The sequence below is a fragment of the Cherax quadricarinatus genome, unplaced genomic scaffold (genome assembly GCF_038502225.1).
Source record: "Cherax quadricarinatus isolate ZL_2023a unplaced genomic scaffold, ASM3850222v1 Contig12, whole genome shotgun sequence".
Lineage (NCBI taxonomy): Eukaryota > Metazoa > Arthropoda > Malacostraca > Decapoda > Parastacidae > Cherax > Cherax quadricarinatus.
This window is the reverse complement of record NW_027195038.1, coordinates 759,059-775,323: the sequence shown is the minus strand read 5'-3', so window position 1 is coordinate 775,323 and position 16,265 is coordinate 759,059. Positions and strand designations below refer to the sequence as shown.

Genomic DNA, 16,265 nt, shown 5'->3' with positions numbered 1-16,265 from the left:
TTTTGTGGCCAGAATTTGTTTTGTACTCTGATGAAGATTTAATTTCCTCATGTTTACCATATCTGAGTAATTGAAATTTCTCATCGTTGAACTTCATATTGTTTTCTGCAGCCCACTGAAAGATTTGGTTGATGTCCGCCTGGAGCCTTGCAGTGTCTGCAATGGAAGACACTGTCATGCAGATTCGGGTGTCATCTGCAAAGGAAGTCACGGTGCTGTGGCTGACATCCTTGTCTATGTCGGATATGAGGATGAGGAACAAGATGGGAGCTAGTACTGTGCCTTGTGGAACAGAGCTTTTCACCGTAGCTGCCTCGGACTTTACTCTGTTGACGACTACTCTCTGTGTTCTGTTAGTGAGGAAATTATAGATCCATCGACCAACTTTTCCTGTTATTCCTTTAGCGCGCATTTTGTGCGCTATTACGCCATGGTCACACTTGTCGAAGGCTTTTGCAAAGTCTGTATATATTACATCTGCATTCTTTTTGTCTTCTAGTGCATTTAGGACCTTGTCGTAGTGATCCAGTAGTTGAGACAGACAGGAGCGACCTGTTCTAAACCCATGTTGCCCTGGGTTGTGTAACTGATGGGTTTCTAGATGGGTGGTGATCTTGCTTCTTAGGACCCTTTCAAAGATTTTTATGATATGGGATGTTAGTGCTATTGGTCTGTAGTTCTTTGCTGTTGCTTTACTGCCCCCTTTGTGGAGTGGGGCTATGTCTGTTGTTTTTAGTAACTGAGGGACGACCCCCGTGTCCATGCTCCCTCTCCATAGGATGGAAAAGGCTCGTGATAGGGGCTTCTTGCAGTTCTTGATGAACACAGAGTTCCATGAGTCTGGCCCTGGGGCAGAGTGCATGGGCATGTCATTTATCGCCTGTTCGAAGTCATTTGGCGTCAGGATAACATCGGATAGGCTTGTGTTAATCAAATTTTGTGGCTCTCTCATAAAAAATTCATTTTGATCTTCGACTCTCAGTCTGGTTAGCGGCTTGCTAAAAACTGAGTCATATTGGGACTTGAGTAGCTCACTCATTTCCTTGCTGTCATCTGTGTAGGACCCATCTTGTTTAAGTAGGGGCCCAATACTGGACGTTGTTCTCGATTTTGATTTGGCATAGGAGAAGAAATACTTTGGGTTTCTTTCGATTTCATTTATGGCTTTTAGTTCTTCCCGCGATTCCTGACTCCTAAAGGATTCTTTTAGCTTAAGTTCGATGCTTGCTATTTCTCTGACCAGTGTCTCCCTGCGCATTTCTGATATATTGACCTCTTTTAGCCGCTCTGTTATTCTTTTCCGTCGCCTGTAAAGGGAGCGCCTGTCTCTTTCTATTTTACATCTACTCCTCCTTTTTCTTAGAGGAATAAGCCTTGTGCATACATCGAGTGCCACCGAGTTAATCTGTTCTAGGCATAAGTTTGGGTCTGTGTTGCTTAGTATATCTTCCCAGCTTATATCGGTTAGGACTTGGTTTACTTGGTCCCACTTTATGTTTTTGTTATTGAAGTTGTATTTGGTGAATGCTCCCTCGTGACTAGTCTCATTTTGTCGGTCTGAGGCTCCACGCATACATGTCTGAACCTCAATTATGTTGTGATCTGAGTATATTGTTTTTGATATGGTGACATTTCTTATCAGATCATCATTGTTAGTGAAGATGAGGTCTTACCTGGAGTTTACCTGGAGAGAGTTTCGGGGGTCAACGCCCCCGCGGCCCGGTCTGTGACCAGGCCTCCTGGTGGATCAGCGCCTGATCAACCAGGCTGTTGCTGCTGGCTGCACGCAAACCAACGTACGAGCCACAGCCCGGCTGATCAGGAACTGCCTTTAGGTGCTTGTCCAGTGCCAGCTTGAAGACTGCCAGGGGTCTGTTTGTAATCCCCCTTATGTGTGCTGGGAGGCAGTTGAACAGTCTCGGTCCCCTGACACTTATTGTATGGTCTCTTAACGTGCTAGTGACACCCCTGCTTTTCATTGGGGGGATGGTGCATCGTCTGCCAAGTCTTTTGCTTTCGTAGTGAGTGATTTTCGTGTGCAAGTTCGGTACTAGTCCCTCTAGGATTTTCCAGGTGTATATAATCATGTATCTCTCCCTCCTGCGTTCCAGGGAATACAGGTTTAGAAACCTCAAGCGCTCCCAGTAATTGAGGTGTTTTATCTCCGTTATGCGCGCCGTGAAAGTTCTCTGTACATTTTCTAGGTCGGCAATTTCACCTGCCTTGAAAGGTGCTGTTAGAGTGCAGCAATATTCCAGCCTAGATAGAACAAGTGACCTGAAGAGTGTCATCATGGGCTTGGCCTCCCTAGTTTTGAAGGTTCTCATTATCCATCCTGTCATTTTTCTAGCAGATGCGATTGATACAATGTTATGGTCCTTGAAGGTGAGATCCTCCGACATAATCACTCCCAGGTCTTTGACGTTGGTGTTTCGCTCTATTTTGTGGCCAGAATTTGTTTTGTACTCTGATGAAGATTTAATTTCCTCATGTTTACCATATCTGAGTAATTGAAATTTCTCATCGTTGAACTTCATATTGTTTTCTGCAGCCCACTGAAAGATTTGGTTGATGTCCGCCTGGAGCCTTGCAGTGTCTGCAATGGAAGACACTGTCATGCAGATTCGGGTGTCATCTGCAAAGGAAGACACGGTGCTGTGGCTGACATCCTTGTCTATGTCGGATATGAGGATGAGGAACAAGATGGGAGCTAGTACTGTGCCTTGTGGAACAGAGCTTTTCACCGTAGCTGCCTCGGACTTTACTCTGTTGACGACTACTCTCTGTGTTCTGTTAGTGAGGAAATTATAGATCCATCGACCAACTTTTCCTGTTATTCCTTTAGCGCGCATTTTGTGCGCTATTACACCATGGTCACACTTGTCGAAGGCTTTTGCAAAGTCTGTATATATTACATCTGCATTCTTTTTGTCTTCTAGTGCATTTAGGACCTTGTCGTAGTGATCCAGTAGTTGAGACAGACAGGAGCGACCTGTTCTAAACCCATGTTGCCCTGGGTTGTGTAACTGATGGGTTTCTAGATGGGTGGTGATCTTGCTTCTTAGGACCCTTTCAAAGATTTTTATGATATGGGATGTTAGTGCTATTGGTCTGTAGTTCTTTGCTGTTGCTTTACTGCCCCCTTTGTGGAGTGGGGCTATGTCTGTTGTTTTTAGTAACTGAGGGACGACCCCCGTGTCCATGCTCCCTCTCCATAGGATGGAAAAGGCTCGTGATAGGGGCTTCTTGCAGTTCTTGATGAACACAGAGTTCCATGAGTCTGGCCCTGGGGCAGAGTGCATGGGCATGTCATTTATCGCCTGTTCGAAGTCATTTGGCGTCAGGATAACATCGGATAGGCTTGTGTTAATCAAATTTTGTGGCTCTCTCATAAAAAATTCATTTTGATCTTCGACTCTCAGTCTGGTTAGCGGCTTGTGTAGTGATACTGGTCATGTGAGGAGCAGCAGCAGGATAATACTGCACCACCTCTAGGGGCCCTTAACAACAACAACAACAGTTTGGTGTGGTCATGGGCACCAACACATGGTGTGTGATTCTCTTATACTTTATCCATTTATCTGCGATGCAGATTACATGGTGAGTTTAAATATGTGGCCTGTAGTTATAACTTTTCTCTTGACATATGCAAGACATCACCATCCCTGTAGAAGCCATTATTAGATGTACTAGTCATTATATTTTGTTGTTGCAGAAGTACTATGAAGATTCTATGTTCAATAAAGCCTAGAGATAAGGCCTGTGTTTCTATCACAACAATTTATTGAACATAGAATCCTGGGCTACCTGGTGGTGATCCTGCGCTAGACTACATCACAACATGGAGCGTTTACTGAAACCTGAGAGGCTAGACTGTGACCCCAGCTTATCAACGGCTGCTCAGGAATGGAAGCACTGGTTTAAGACTTTCGAAAACTTCTTGGGAGCCCTTCCTAAAGAAGATCTAGATAAACTAAGTCTGCTCATCAATTTTGTGTCACCTAAGATATATGAGGCTATTTCTGAGTGTAATACCTACGAAGATGCTATCAAAACCCTCAAGTCTCAGTATATTAAACCTACAAATGAAATCTTTGCACGCTATCGCCTTGCAACTCGCCGCCAGCAGATTGATGAGTCCTTAGAGGAATACTTTCAAGCACTGAAAATCTTAGGTAAGGACTGTCACTTCCAAGCAGTGACAGCTGCTCAGTATTGTGAAGAGTCCATCAGGGATGCTTTTATCAGTGGCCTGCAATCACCAATAATAAGGCAGCGTTTATTGGAGAATAAAACTCTCGACTTAGCTGCTGCCTTTGACCAGGCAAGAGCTCTAGATTCAGCCCAGAAGAATTCTGAAGTATACAGTACCGCTCAGCCTTCTCGAGTGGTAAGTGCTGCAATTCCTGACCAAGACTCTTGCAATGAAGTTACTGTGGAACCTGCCTCAGTGACAGCAGCAGCAGGTACGGTGTGTTTCTTTTGTGGTTTTTCAAGACATCCACGTCCAAAGTGTCCTGCTCGTGAAGCAATGTGCCATAAATGCCACAAGAAAGGTCACTTTGCGAAAGTATGTCGTGCTAATGCATCAACAAGAGCTAGTGCCTCCACACATTCCAGTGATCATGCGACTCTAGCAACAGTGACTTCTGCGGCTACTCCAAATTCACTGTCAAAGGCAGTTGTGAAAGTATTCATCAAAGGAACAGAAGTAGATGGTCTTATTGATAGTGGCAGCTCAGAGAGTTTCATCAACCTTGACTTAGTTAAACGGCTCTCCTTGACTCTACATCACTCATCAGGTACCGTTTCCATGGCATCAACATCTCTCTCTATTCAGACCTTAGGGTTTTGTAAGGTAAATCTCAGAGTTAATGGAAAGGATTATCAAGATGTACATTTAGCTATTCTGCCACAACTGTGCTCTGATGTTATCCTTGGTCAGGACTTTCAGAAGCTGCATGGTAGTGTCACCTTAACATATGGAGGTGAACTGCCTCCTCTTGTTGTCTGTGGACTTAGCACTTTAAGGGTAGACCCACCAAAGCTGTTTGCAAATCTTACCGCGGATTGCCATCCTATATCAGCTAAGTCACGCCGCTATTCTTATGAGGATCGGATGTTCATTGAGAAAGAAACTCAGAGGCTGCTGAAGGAGGGTATTATAGAACCGAGTGATTCTCCTTGGCGTGCACAGGTTGTTGTTGTTAAGGATGGTTATAGGAAACGGAGACTGGCTATCGATTACTCTGAGACAATCAACAAATTTACACTTCTTGATGGGTACCCTCTACCTCGAATTGACGATACAGTGAACAAAATTGCTCAGTACTACGTGTTTAGCACAATTGATCTGCAGAGTGCCTATCATCAAGTCCCTATAAGGAATGAAGATAAACCATACACAGCGTTTCAGGCTAGTGATGGCCTGTATCAGTTTACCAGAGTCCCTTTTGGAGTCACCAATGGGGTAGCCTGCTTCCAACGAATTATGGATTCACTCATTCAGGAAGAGCAACTCATGGGAACTTACGCGTATTTAGATAATGTTACCATTTGTGGCAAGACCCAGGAGGAACATGATGCAAACCTTGATAAGTTTTTGGAAGCCGCCAAGAAGAAAAATATCAGTTACAATGAGGAAAAGTGCACTTTTTCAACTAAAAGGCTTAGCATCCTTGGTTATGTAGTGGAAGGAGGTTCAATATTCCCAGACCCTGAACGACTACGACCTCTACGGGAACTTCCAATGCCTCAAGACAAAAAGTCACTCCGAAGAACTCTTGGTCTCTTTGCTTATTACTCACAATGGATCTACAACTATTCAAGTAAAGTCCGCCCATTGAGTGCTACCACATTTCCTGTGACAAAGGAAGCAGAAGCCGCTTTCCATACTCTCAAACAGGACATTGAAAACTCAGTAGTTCAAGCCATTGATGAGTCCCTACCATTCGAAGTGGAAACGGATGCATCTGACATTGCCATTGCTGCAGTCTTATCTCAGGCAGGACGACCAGTAGCCTTCTTTTCGAGAACTTTTCAAGGATCAGAGAAATGTTATGCTGCTGTAGAAAAGGAAGCCCAGGCCATCATAGAAGCAGTTCGCCACTGGAGGCATTATTTAACTGGTAGACATTTCACCATAAGGACTGACCAACGGTCCGTGATGTATATGTTCGACAAGAGGCACAAAAGTAGGATAAAGAATGACAAGATATTACGCTGGAGGATGGAACTATCGTGTTATGACTTTGATATCCTGTACCGACCGGGTCAAGAGAACATCTCACCTGATGCATTCTCTAGGTCCCACTGTGGAGCAGCATGTCATGATTTGCAATCACTCTCATCTCTCCACAAGGCTTTGTGTCACCCAGGAGTTACACGCCTGTACCATTTTGTCAAATCAAAGAACATGCCCTACTCAGTGGAAGATGTGCGACAAGTGATCAGAGCATGCAGAGTATGTGCAGAGTGCAAGCCAAACTTTCATCAGCCAGAGAAGACTCATCTCATAAAATCCACCCAGCCTTTCGAAAGATTGAATATAGATTTCAAAGGACCTCTACCAAGCACAAATCAGAATAGGTATTTCCTTAACATAGTAGATGAATATTCAAGGTTTCCCTTTGTATTCCCCTGTGCAAATATGGCTGCTTCAACTGTTATTAGTTGTCTTTCACAGTTGTTCTCTATTTTTGGTATGCCAGCTTATATCCATTCAGACAGGGGATCCTCGTTCATGAGTAACGAACTTCAGGAGTTTTTGGCTAGCAAAGGTATTGCCTGCAGCAGAACAACAAGCTACAACCCTCAAGGCAATGGTCAAGTGGAGCGGTTCAATGGTACTATATGGAAGGCAGTTACAATGACATTAAAGTCGCGCAATCTACCTGTTCAACACTGGCAAACTGTCCTACCGGATGCTCTTCACTCTATTAGATCACTGCTGTGCACAGCTACTAATGCAACCCCTCATGAAAGACTCCTCAACTATTCACGTCGTTCCTCTACGGGAGCCTCCGTGCCCACTTGGTTATGTCATCCTGGACCTGTTCTCCTGAAGAGTCACCGTAGGATGAACAAGACGGATCCTTTAGTGGAAGAGGTAGAGCTCCTGCAAGCTAATCCACATTACGCCCACATTCGCTACCAAAATGGTGAAGAGACTACAGTATCTACAAGACATTTAGCCCCAGTTGAAATCCCTATTAGTGTGGAATCTCAAGATACACCAATAGATGTGAAAGATGCTTCGTTTTCTCCTGGAAAGCCCCTTGAGACTACCCCTATGGAAATAGAGGATTCTGCTCCAGCAGTTAATCAAACCCCGCTGGAAAATATCGAACCTGGTGAAGAGGCTCAAGGGCTACGAAGGTCGGGACGTGTACGTCGCCCACCTAACAGTTTGGGAGATTACTGTCTCTGATATTTTAGAAGGGGGAGATTGTAGTGATACTGGTCATGTGAGGAGCAGCAGCAGGATAATACTGCACCACCTCTAGGGGCCCTTAACAACAACAACAACAGTTTGGTGTGGTCATGGGCACCAACACATGGTGTGTGATTCTCTTATACTTTATCCATTTATCTGCGATGCAGATTACATGGTGAGTTTAAATATGTGGCCTGTAGTTATAACTTTTCTCTTGACATATGCAAGACATCACCATCCCTGTAGAAGCCATTATTAGATGTACTAGTCATTATATTTTGTTGTTGCAGAAGTACTATGAAGATTCTATGTTCAATATTTTAGAAGGGGGAGATTGTAGTGATACTGGTCATGTGAGGAGCAGCAGCAGGATAATACTGCACCACCTCTAGGGGCCCTTAACAACAAAAACAACAGTTTGGTGTGGTCATGGGCACCAACACATGGTGTGTGATTCTCTTATACTTTATCCATTTATCTGCGATGCAGATTACATGGTGAGTTTAAATATGTGGCCTGTAGTTATAACTTTTCTCTTGACATATGCAAGACATCACCATCCCTGTAGAAGCCATTATTAGATGTACTAGTCATTATATTTTGTTGTTGAGTAGCTCACTCATTTCCTTGCTGTCATCTGTGTAGGACCCATCTTGTTTAAGTAGGGGCCCAATACTGGACGTTGTTCTCGATTTTGATTTGGCATAGGAGAAGAAATACTTTGGGTTTCTTTCGATTTCATTTATGGCTTTTAGTTCTTCCCGCGATTCCTGACTCCTAAAGGATTCTTTTAGCTTAAGTTCGATGCTTGCTATTTCTCTGACCAGTGTCTCCCTGCGCATTTCTGATATATTGACCTCTTTTAGCCGCTCTGTTATTCTTTTCCGTCGCCTGTAAAGGGAGCGCCTGTCTCTTTCTATTTTACATCTACTCCTCCTTTTTCTTAGAGGAATAAGCCTTGTGCATACATCGAGTGCCACCGAGTTAATCTGTTCTAGGCATAAGTTTGGGTCTGTGTTGCTTAGTATATCTTCCCAGCTTATATCGGTTAGGACTTGGTTTACTTGGTCCCACTTTATGTTTTTGTTATTGAAGTTGAATTTGGTGAATGCTCCCTCGTGACTAGTCTCATTTTGTCGGTCTGAGGCTCCACGCATACATGTCTGAACCTCAATTATGTTGTGATCTGAGTATATTGTTTTTGATATGGTGACATTTCTTATCAGATCATCATTGTTAGTGAAGATGAGGTCTAGTGTATTCTCCAGTCTAGTAGGCTCTATTATTTGCTGGTTTAAATTGAATTTTGTGCAGAGATTTAAAAGCTCGTGTGAGTGTGAGTTTTCATCAGAGCTGCCTCCTGGTGTTATTACTGCAACAATATTATTTGCTATATTCCTCCATTTTAGGTGCCTTAAGTTGAAATCCCCCAGGAGCAAGATGTTGGGTGCAGGAGCTGGAAGATTTTCCAGACAGTGGTCAATTTTTAACAGCTGTTCCTGGAATTGCTGGGATGTTGCATCCGGAGGCTTGTAGACTACCACAATGACTAGGTTTTGGTTCTCGACCTTTACTGCTAAAACTTCCACTACGTCATTTGAGGCATTAAGCAGTTCTGTGCAAACAAGTGACTCTGCAATGTACAGGCCAACCCCCCCCTTTTGCCTGTTCACTCTGTCACATCTGTATAGGTTGTAACCTGGGATCCATATTTCGTTGTCCAAGTGATCCTTTATGTGGGTCTCAGTGAAAGCCGCGAACATTGCCTTTGCCTCTGCAAGCAGTCCACGGATGAAAGGTATTTTGTTGTTTATTGCTGGCTTTAGACCCTGTATATTTGCAAAGAAGAATGTTATCGGACTGGTGGTATTGTTGGTACTGGGGGGGGATTTTTTTTCCGGCATTAGTATCTGTATCTGTTGGTTTGGAGTGGAGGCCATCGACTGTGGTTCCACTCCAGGAATGACTGGATTTGGTGTACGATTTCTGCCATTTCCTGCCAGTTTTTTTTCCTTCCTAGAAAGATGGAGCGGTGTTAGCCACTCCGGATAATCCTAGGGGAGAGGGAGCAGTCTTAGCCACCCAGGATTACCCTGGGTGGAGGTAGTACTGTTAGCCGCCCAGGATAAGCCTAGGGAGCTGTAGTGGGGAAACAAGTGTAATCAAGGACAAGATAAAACCAATATTACAAACTAGTAATACCACAGGATATAACAAACAAGGGGACTCCACTAGCAATAGTGAGGATATATTACCAGAAACAACTGGTGAGAGTTCCATTGTTAGTACTAGTGAGGATAGGAATGAGACAGGTAAACATGCACCAACAGGGAATACAGTCACAGAAACCCAAGGCAAACGGAAACCAAGCCTGTGCACATACTATGCACTTGGTATCTGCAGACATGGGGAATCTGGAAAAACAGATGGGACGTGCAACTATGACCACCCTATCACAAGCCTTTTCCATCCTATGGAGAGGGAGCATGGACACGGGGGTCGTCCCACAGTTACTAAAAACAACAGACATAGCCCCACTCCACAAAGGGGGCAGTAAAGCAACAGCAAAGAACTACAGACCAATAGCACTAACATCCCATATCATAAAAATCTTTGAAAGGGTCCTAAGAAGCAAGATCACCACCCATCTAGAAACCCATCAGTTACACAACCCAGGGCAACATGGGTTTAGAACAGGTCGCTCCTGTCTGTCTCAACTATTGGATCACTATGACAAGGTCCTAAATGCACTAGAAGACAAAAAGAATGCAGATGTAATATATACAGACTGCAAAAGCCTTCGACAAGTGTGACCATGGCGTAATAGCGCACAAAATGCGTGCTAAAGGAATAACAGGAAAAGTCGGTCGATGGATCTATAATTTCCTCACTAACAGAACACAGAGAGTAGTCGTCAACAGAGTAAAGTCCGAGGCAGCTACGGTGAAAAGCTCTGTTCCACAAGGCACAGTACTCGCTCCCATCTTGTTCCTCATCCTCATATCCGACATAGACAAGGATGTCAGCCACAGCACCGTGTCTTCCTTTGCAGATGACACCCGAATCTGCATGACAGTGTCTTCCATTGCAGACACTGCAAGGCTCCAGGCGGACATCAACCAAATCTTTCAGTGGGCTGCAGAAAACAATATGAAGTTCAACGATGAGAAATTTCAATTACTCAGATATGGTAAACACGAGGAAATTAAATCTTCATCAGAGTACAAAACAAATTCTGGCCACAAAATAGAGCGAAACACCAACGTCAAAGACCTGGGAGTGATCATGTCGGAGGATCTCACCTTCAAGGACCATAACATTGTATCAATCGCATCTGCTAGAAAAATGACAGGATAAGATAAGATAAGATTTCGTTCGGATTTTTAACCCCGGAGGGTTAGCCACCCAGGATAACCCAAGAAAGTCAGTGCGTCATCGAGGACTGTCTAACTTATTTCCATTGGGGTCCTTAATCTTGTCCCCCAGGATGCGACCCACACCAGTCGACTAACACCCAGGTACCTATTTGCTGCTAGGTGAACAGGACAACAGGTGTAAGGAAACGTGTCGACATTTTTCCACCCGCCGGGAATCGAACCCGGGCCCTCCGTGTGTGAAGCGGGAGCTTTAGCCACCAGGCCACCGGGCCACATGGATGGATAATGAGAACCTTCAAAACTAGGGAGGCCAAGCCCATGATGACACTCTTCAGGTCACTTGTTCTATCTAGGCTGGAATATTGCTGCACACTAACAGCACCTTTCAAGGCAGGTGAAATTGCTGACCTAGAAAATGTACAGAGAACCTTCACGGCGCGCATAACGGAGATAAAACACCTCAGTTACTGGGAGCGCTTGAAGTTCCTGAACCTGTATTCCCTGGAACGCAGGTGGGAGAGATACATGATTATATACACCTTGAAAATCCTAGGACTAGTACCGAACTTGCACACGAAAATCACTGACAACAAAAGCAAAAGACTTGGCAGACAATGCAACGTCCCCCCAATGAAAAGCAAGGGTGTCACTAGCACGTTGAGACAATACAATAAGTGTCAGGGGCTCAAGACTCTTCAACTGCCTCCCAGCATACATAAGGGGGATTACCAATAGACCCCTGGCAGTCTTCAAGCTGGCACTGGAGAAGCACCTAAAGTCGGTACCTGACCAGCCGAGCTGTGGCTCGTACATTGGTTTGCGTGCAGCCAGCAGTAACAGCCTGGCTGATCAGGCTCTGATCCACCAGGAGGCCTGGTCACAGACCGGGCCGCAGGGGCGTTGACCCCCAGAACTCTCTCCAGGTAAACTCCAGGTAGGACCACTCTGGGTAGGGACGGGGTGGCGTTAGCTCCCTAGGACTGCCCTGGTTAGGGAGTGGGTTGTGTTAGCTCCCCAGGACTGCCCTGGGTAGCGAGGGGGTGGCATTAGCCCTCCAGGACCTCCCTGGGTAGGGAGCTGGTGGCATTAGCCCAAAGGACCACCTTTGATAGGGAGGGGGTGGCATTAGCCCCCCACGATTGCATTGGTTAAGGAAGGGGTGGAATTAGCCCTCCAGGACTGCCCTGGGCAGAGAGGGGGTGGCATAAGCCCCCAAAGACAGCCCTGCATAAGGAAAGGGTGGTATTAGCCCCTCAGGCCCACCCTGGGCAGGGAAGGGGTGGTGTTATCCCCCCAGGACTGCCGTGAGTAGGGAAGGAGCAGCATTAGCCCTCCAGGACTGCCCTGGGCAGGGAAGGGGGTTGAATTAGCCCCTCGGTACCACTCTGGATAAAGAGGGGGTGGCATTAACTCCCCAGGATCCCCCTTGGTAGGGAAAGGGTGGCATTTGCCCCCCGAAACATTTGTGGGTAGGGAAGGAGTGGCACTAGCCCTTCAGAACCCCCCTGGGAAGGAAGATGGGTGGCATTTGCCTTCCAGGACCACCCTGGGTAGGGATGGGGTGGCATTAGCCCCCCCAGGACTGCCCTGGGTAGAGGGGGTGGCGTTGGCCCCCAGGACTGCTCTGGGTGAGGAGGAGGTGGCATAAGCTGCCCAGGACTACCCTGGGTAGAGAGGGGGTGGCATTAGCCCCCCAGGACCACCCTGGATAGGGAGGGGGTGGCATTAGCCCCCCAGGACCACCCTGGGTAGGGAGGGTGTGGCATTATCCCCCAGGACCCTCCTGGGTAGGGAGGGTGTGGCATTAACCCCCAGGAACATCCTGGGTAGACTGGGTGGCTATTGCCCTCCAGGACTGCCCTGGGTAGGGAGGGGGCAGTGTTAGCCCCTCAGGGCTGCCTTGGCTAGAGGGGGGCGGCATTAACCCCCAGGACCCCCCTTGGTAGAGCGGGGGTGGCGTTTGCCCCACTGGACTGCTCTGGGTAGGGAGGGGATGGTGTTAGACCCTAGGACTGCCCTGGAAGGGGAAAGGGTGGCGCTAGCCTCCCAGGACTGCCCTGGGTAGAGAGAGGGTGGCGTTAGCCCCCCATGACCGCCCTTGGTAGGGACGGGGTGACATAAGCCACCCAGGACCGACCTGGGTAGAGAGGGGGTAGCATTAGCCTCCCAGGACCACCCTGGGTTAGGAGGGGGTCAGCTTTAGCCCCCTGGACCGCCCTGGGTAGGGACAGGGTGGCATTAGCCCCTCAGTATTGCTCTGGGTAGAGAGTGGGTGGCATTAACCCCCCAGGATCCCCCTTGGTAGGGAAAGGGTGGCGTTTGCCCCTCAAAACCTTTGTGGGTAGGGAAGGAGTGGCATTAGCCCTTCAGAACCCCCCTGGGTAGGAAGAGGGGTGGCATTTGCCATCCAGGACTGCCCTGGGTTGAGAGGGGGTGGCGTTGGCCCCCCAGGACTGCCCTGGGTAAGAAGGTGGCGGCACTAGCTCCCCAGGACTGTCCTGGGTAGGGAGGGTGTGGCATTAGCCCCCCAGGACTGCCCTGTGTGGGGTGGAGGTGGTGTTAGCCCCCAGGGCTGCCCTGGGGAGGGAGGGAGTGATGATAGCTCTTCAGAACTCCCCTGGGTAGAAAGAGGGTTAGCATTTGCCCTCGAGGACTGCCCTGGGTAGGGAGGGGGTGGCATTAGTCCACCAGCACTGCCCTAGGTAGAGGGGGTGGTGTTAGCCCCCCATGACTGCCCTTGGTAGGGAGGGGGTGACATAAGCTGCCCAGGACTGCCCTGGGTAGAGAAAGGGTGGGGTTAGCTCCCCAGGACCACCCTGGGCAGGGAGGGGGCATTAGCCCCCCAAAACCACCCTGGGTAGGGAAGGTGTGGCGTTAGCCTCCCAGGAACGTCCTGGGTAGAGAGGGGGTGGCGTTAGCCCCTCAGGGCCACCTTGGGTAGAGAGGGGGTGGCATTAACCCCCAGGATCCCCCTTGGTAGAGAAGGGGTTGCGTTTGCCCCCCAAAACCGCCATGGGTGGGGAGAAAGTGGCATTAGTGGTTCAGAACCTCCCTGGATAGGAAGAGGGTTAGCATTTGCCCTCCAGGACAGCCCTGGGTAGAGAGGGGGTGGCATTTGCCCCACTGGACTGCTCTGGGTAGGGAGGGGGTGGCATTAGCCCCACTGGACTGCCCTGGGTAGGGAGGGGTGGTGTTAGACCCCTAGGACTGCCCTGGAAGGGGAAAGGGTGGTGCTAGCCTCCCAGGACTGCCCTCAGTAGAGAGGGGGTGGCGTTAGCCCCACAGGACCACCCTGGTTTGGGAGAGGGTGACATTAGCCCCCCAGGACTGCTCTTGATAGGGGGTAGTGTTAGCCCCCCAGGACCGCCACGGGTAAGGATGTGGCGCTAGCGCCCCCAGGACTGCCCTGGGTGGGGTGGAGGTGGCATTAGCCCCCCCAAGGACTGCCCTGGGTAGGGAGTGGGTGGCGTTAGCCCCCGAGGACCGCCCTTGGTAGGGAGGGTGTAGTGTTAGCCCCTAAGACCACCCTGGGTAGGGAGGGGACAGCGTTTGCCCAACTGGACTGCCCTGGGTAGGGAGGGGGTGGTGTTAGCCCCACTGGACTCCCCTTGGTAGGGAGGGGGCAGTGTTAGCTCCCCCAGGACTGCCCTGGGTAGGGAGAGGGTGGCATTAGCCCCCTAGTACAGCGCTGGGTGGGGAGGGGGTGGCGTTAGCCCCCAGTACCACCCTGGGTAGGGAGGGGGTGGCATTAGCCCCCAAGGACTACCCTAAGTAGGGAGAGGTTGGCATTATCCCCTCAGAACTGCCCTGGGTAGGGAGGGGGTGGCATTAGCCCACCAGGACAACACAGACCTACCCTGCAATACAGCAGACCTGATTTACAATATAGTAGGCCTATCATTCAGTAGGGTAAGTTTACTGTGCAGTAAGACAGGTCTACAGTGTGGGACAGTAAGTATATCATTCACTTTCATAGACCCTGAGAGAGTCAAGTGTTTAAACGTGTTTCAGTATATACAAACACCATTTTCTGAAGAAAATACCAACAAAAATTATCACAACGTGTATTGCAGTGACAACAAATGACTCAAAAATAATCTTGTGTGGAAGTGGAGTTGTGTGACTAGGCTGAACACAGTTTGTGTGACTAGGCTGAACACAGTTTGTGTGACTAGGCTGAACACAGTTTGTGTGACTAGGCTGAACACAGTTTGTGTGACTAGGCTGAACACAGTTTGTGTGACTAGGCTGAACACAGTTTGTGTGACTAGGCTTAACTTTCACTGCAAACTGTGTTCAGACACTTGTGCAACATCTGGTTATCTTTATGTCCAAGAATTTGTATTGATAAAGCCACTGGATGGCAAAACGTTTACAATAAAGATAACCAGATGTTGCACAAGTGTCTTAACTTTCATCTTGTCGATATTGTATACCTGTCTTGTATACCTGTCTTGTATACCTGTCTTGTATACCTGTCTTGTATACCTGTCTTGCACAACAGTTTGCAGTGTGTGAAGTTTGCAGCCTTTATGTGACCTGAATTTCACCCTTGACTCAACATAAGGTCAAACAAAAGCAAAAAATTCACTTGAACTGTAAGAGAAGTTTGTTCGTGTTTTAAATAACAAAAGAAAAGTAGTATTCTTGGAAAACTTTCAAATATTGACTTGTAGAAACTGTTAGGTAGATTTTTGTATATGAGGTTAGTTTGCTATGTAATTTTTCATTCATTCATTCATTCATTCATGTTGATTCGCCAGTACTTCCGGCCCGGGTCTTCTCCAGATGGTGACCTGGCGATGTAATTTTTGTTGCAAAATGGGGGGGGGGTGGGGGGGGGTAAGTCCCACTGATAACACAAGTCACTTCGACTGACGTTTTCTTTTGTTATCGTGTACTGTACTAGAAGATAACTTGCATATACTTCATTGTCTCCATGGCTGGAGGGCGAGTCTTCAAATCACAGAATAAAAACTTATACAACGGGCTCTCTGACCAGTCTATACATAAATAATATATATTAGAGCTGATTTCCTCTGTTTTCTGTTTATTTCAGTATACAGTACACTGCCGTATAAACATTTAAAAATATACCAGAAATGTTATGAATGGTGCAAAGGTGACATTAAAACAATATCAAAGATGGTTGACACAAACTCGCTACCATAGTATGCTCCTCACTTAGTGACGAATTCACTTAACAAAGTGGTCTTAGGAACAGAACTCCATCGTTAAGTGAGGTTAGGCTGTATTTCTGTCGACTGATTACAATGGAAAATGTAGACAAATTCCTGTCCGTTCTTCCATTACACCATATTCAGCGCTTCCCCTTCAAAACGCTATTGTATACATACATTTATTTATAGTTAGGGATATTTCTAGGTGTGTAACACATTTTCCTTTATCAAAACATTAATTTCCCCCATCATTATCACAATTACATTTTACTT

The 16,265-nt window shown here is 47.2% G+C and overlaps 1 protein-coding gene across 1 annotated transcript in view; it reads left to right on the top strand.

Moving 5' to 3' along the window:
* The window catches only part of LOC128685835 (uncharacterized), a 74,395-nt gene that overhangs the window by 53,611 nt on the left and 4,519 nt on the right, over positions 1–16,265 (top strand). The window lies entirely within an intron of this gene.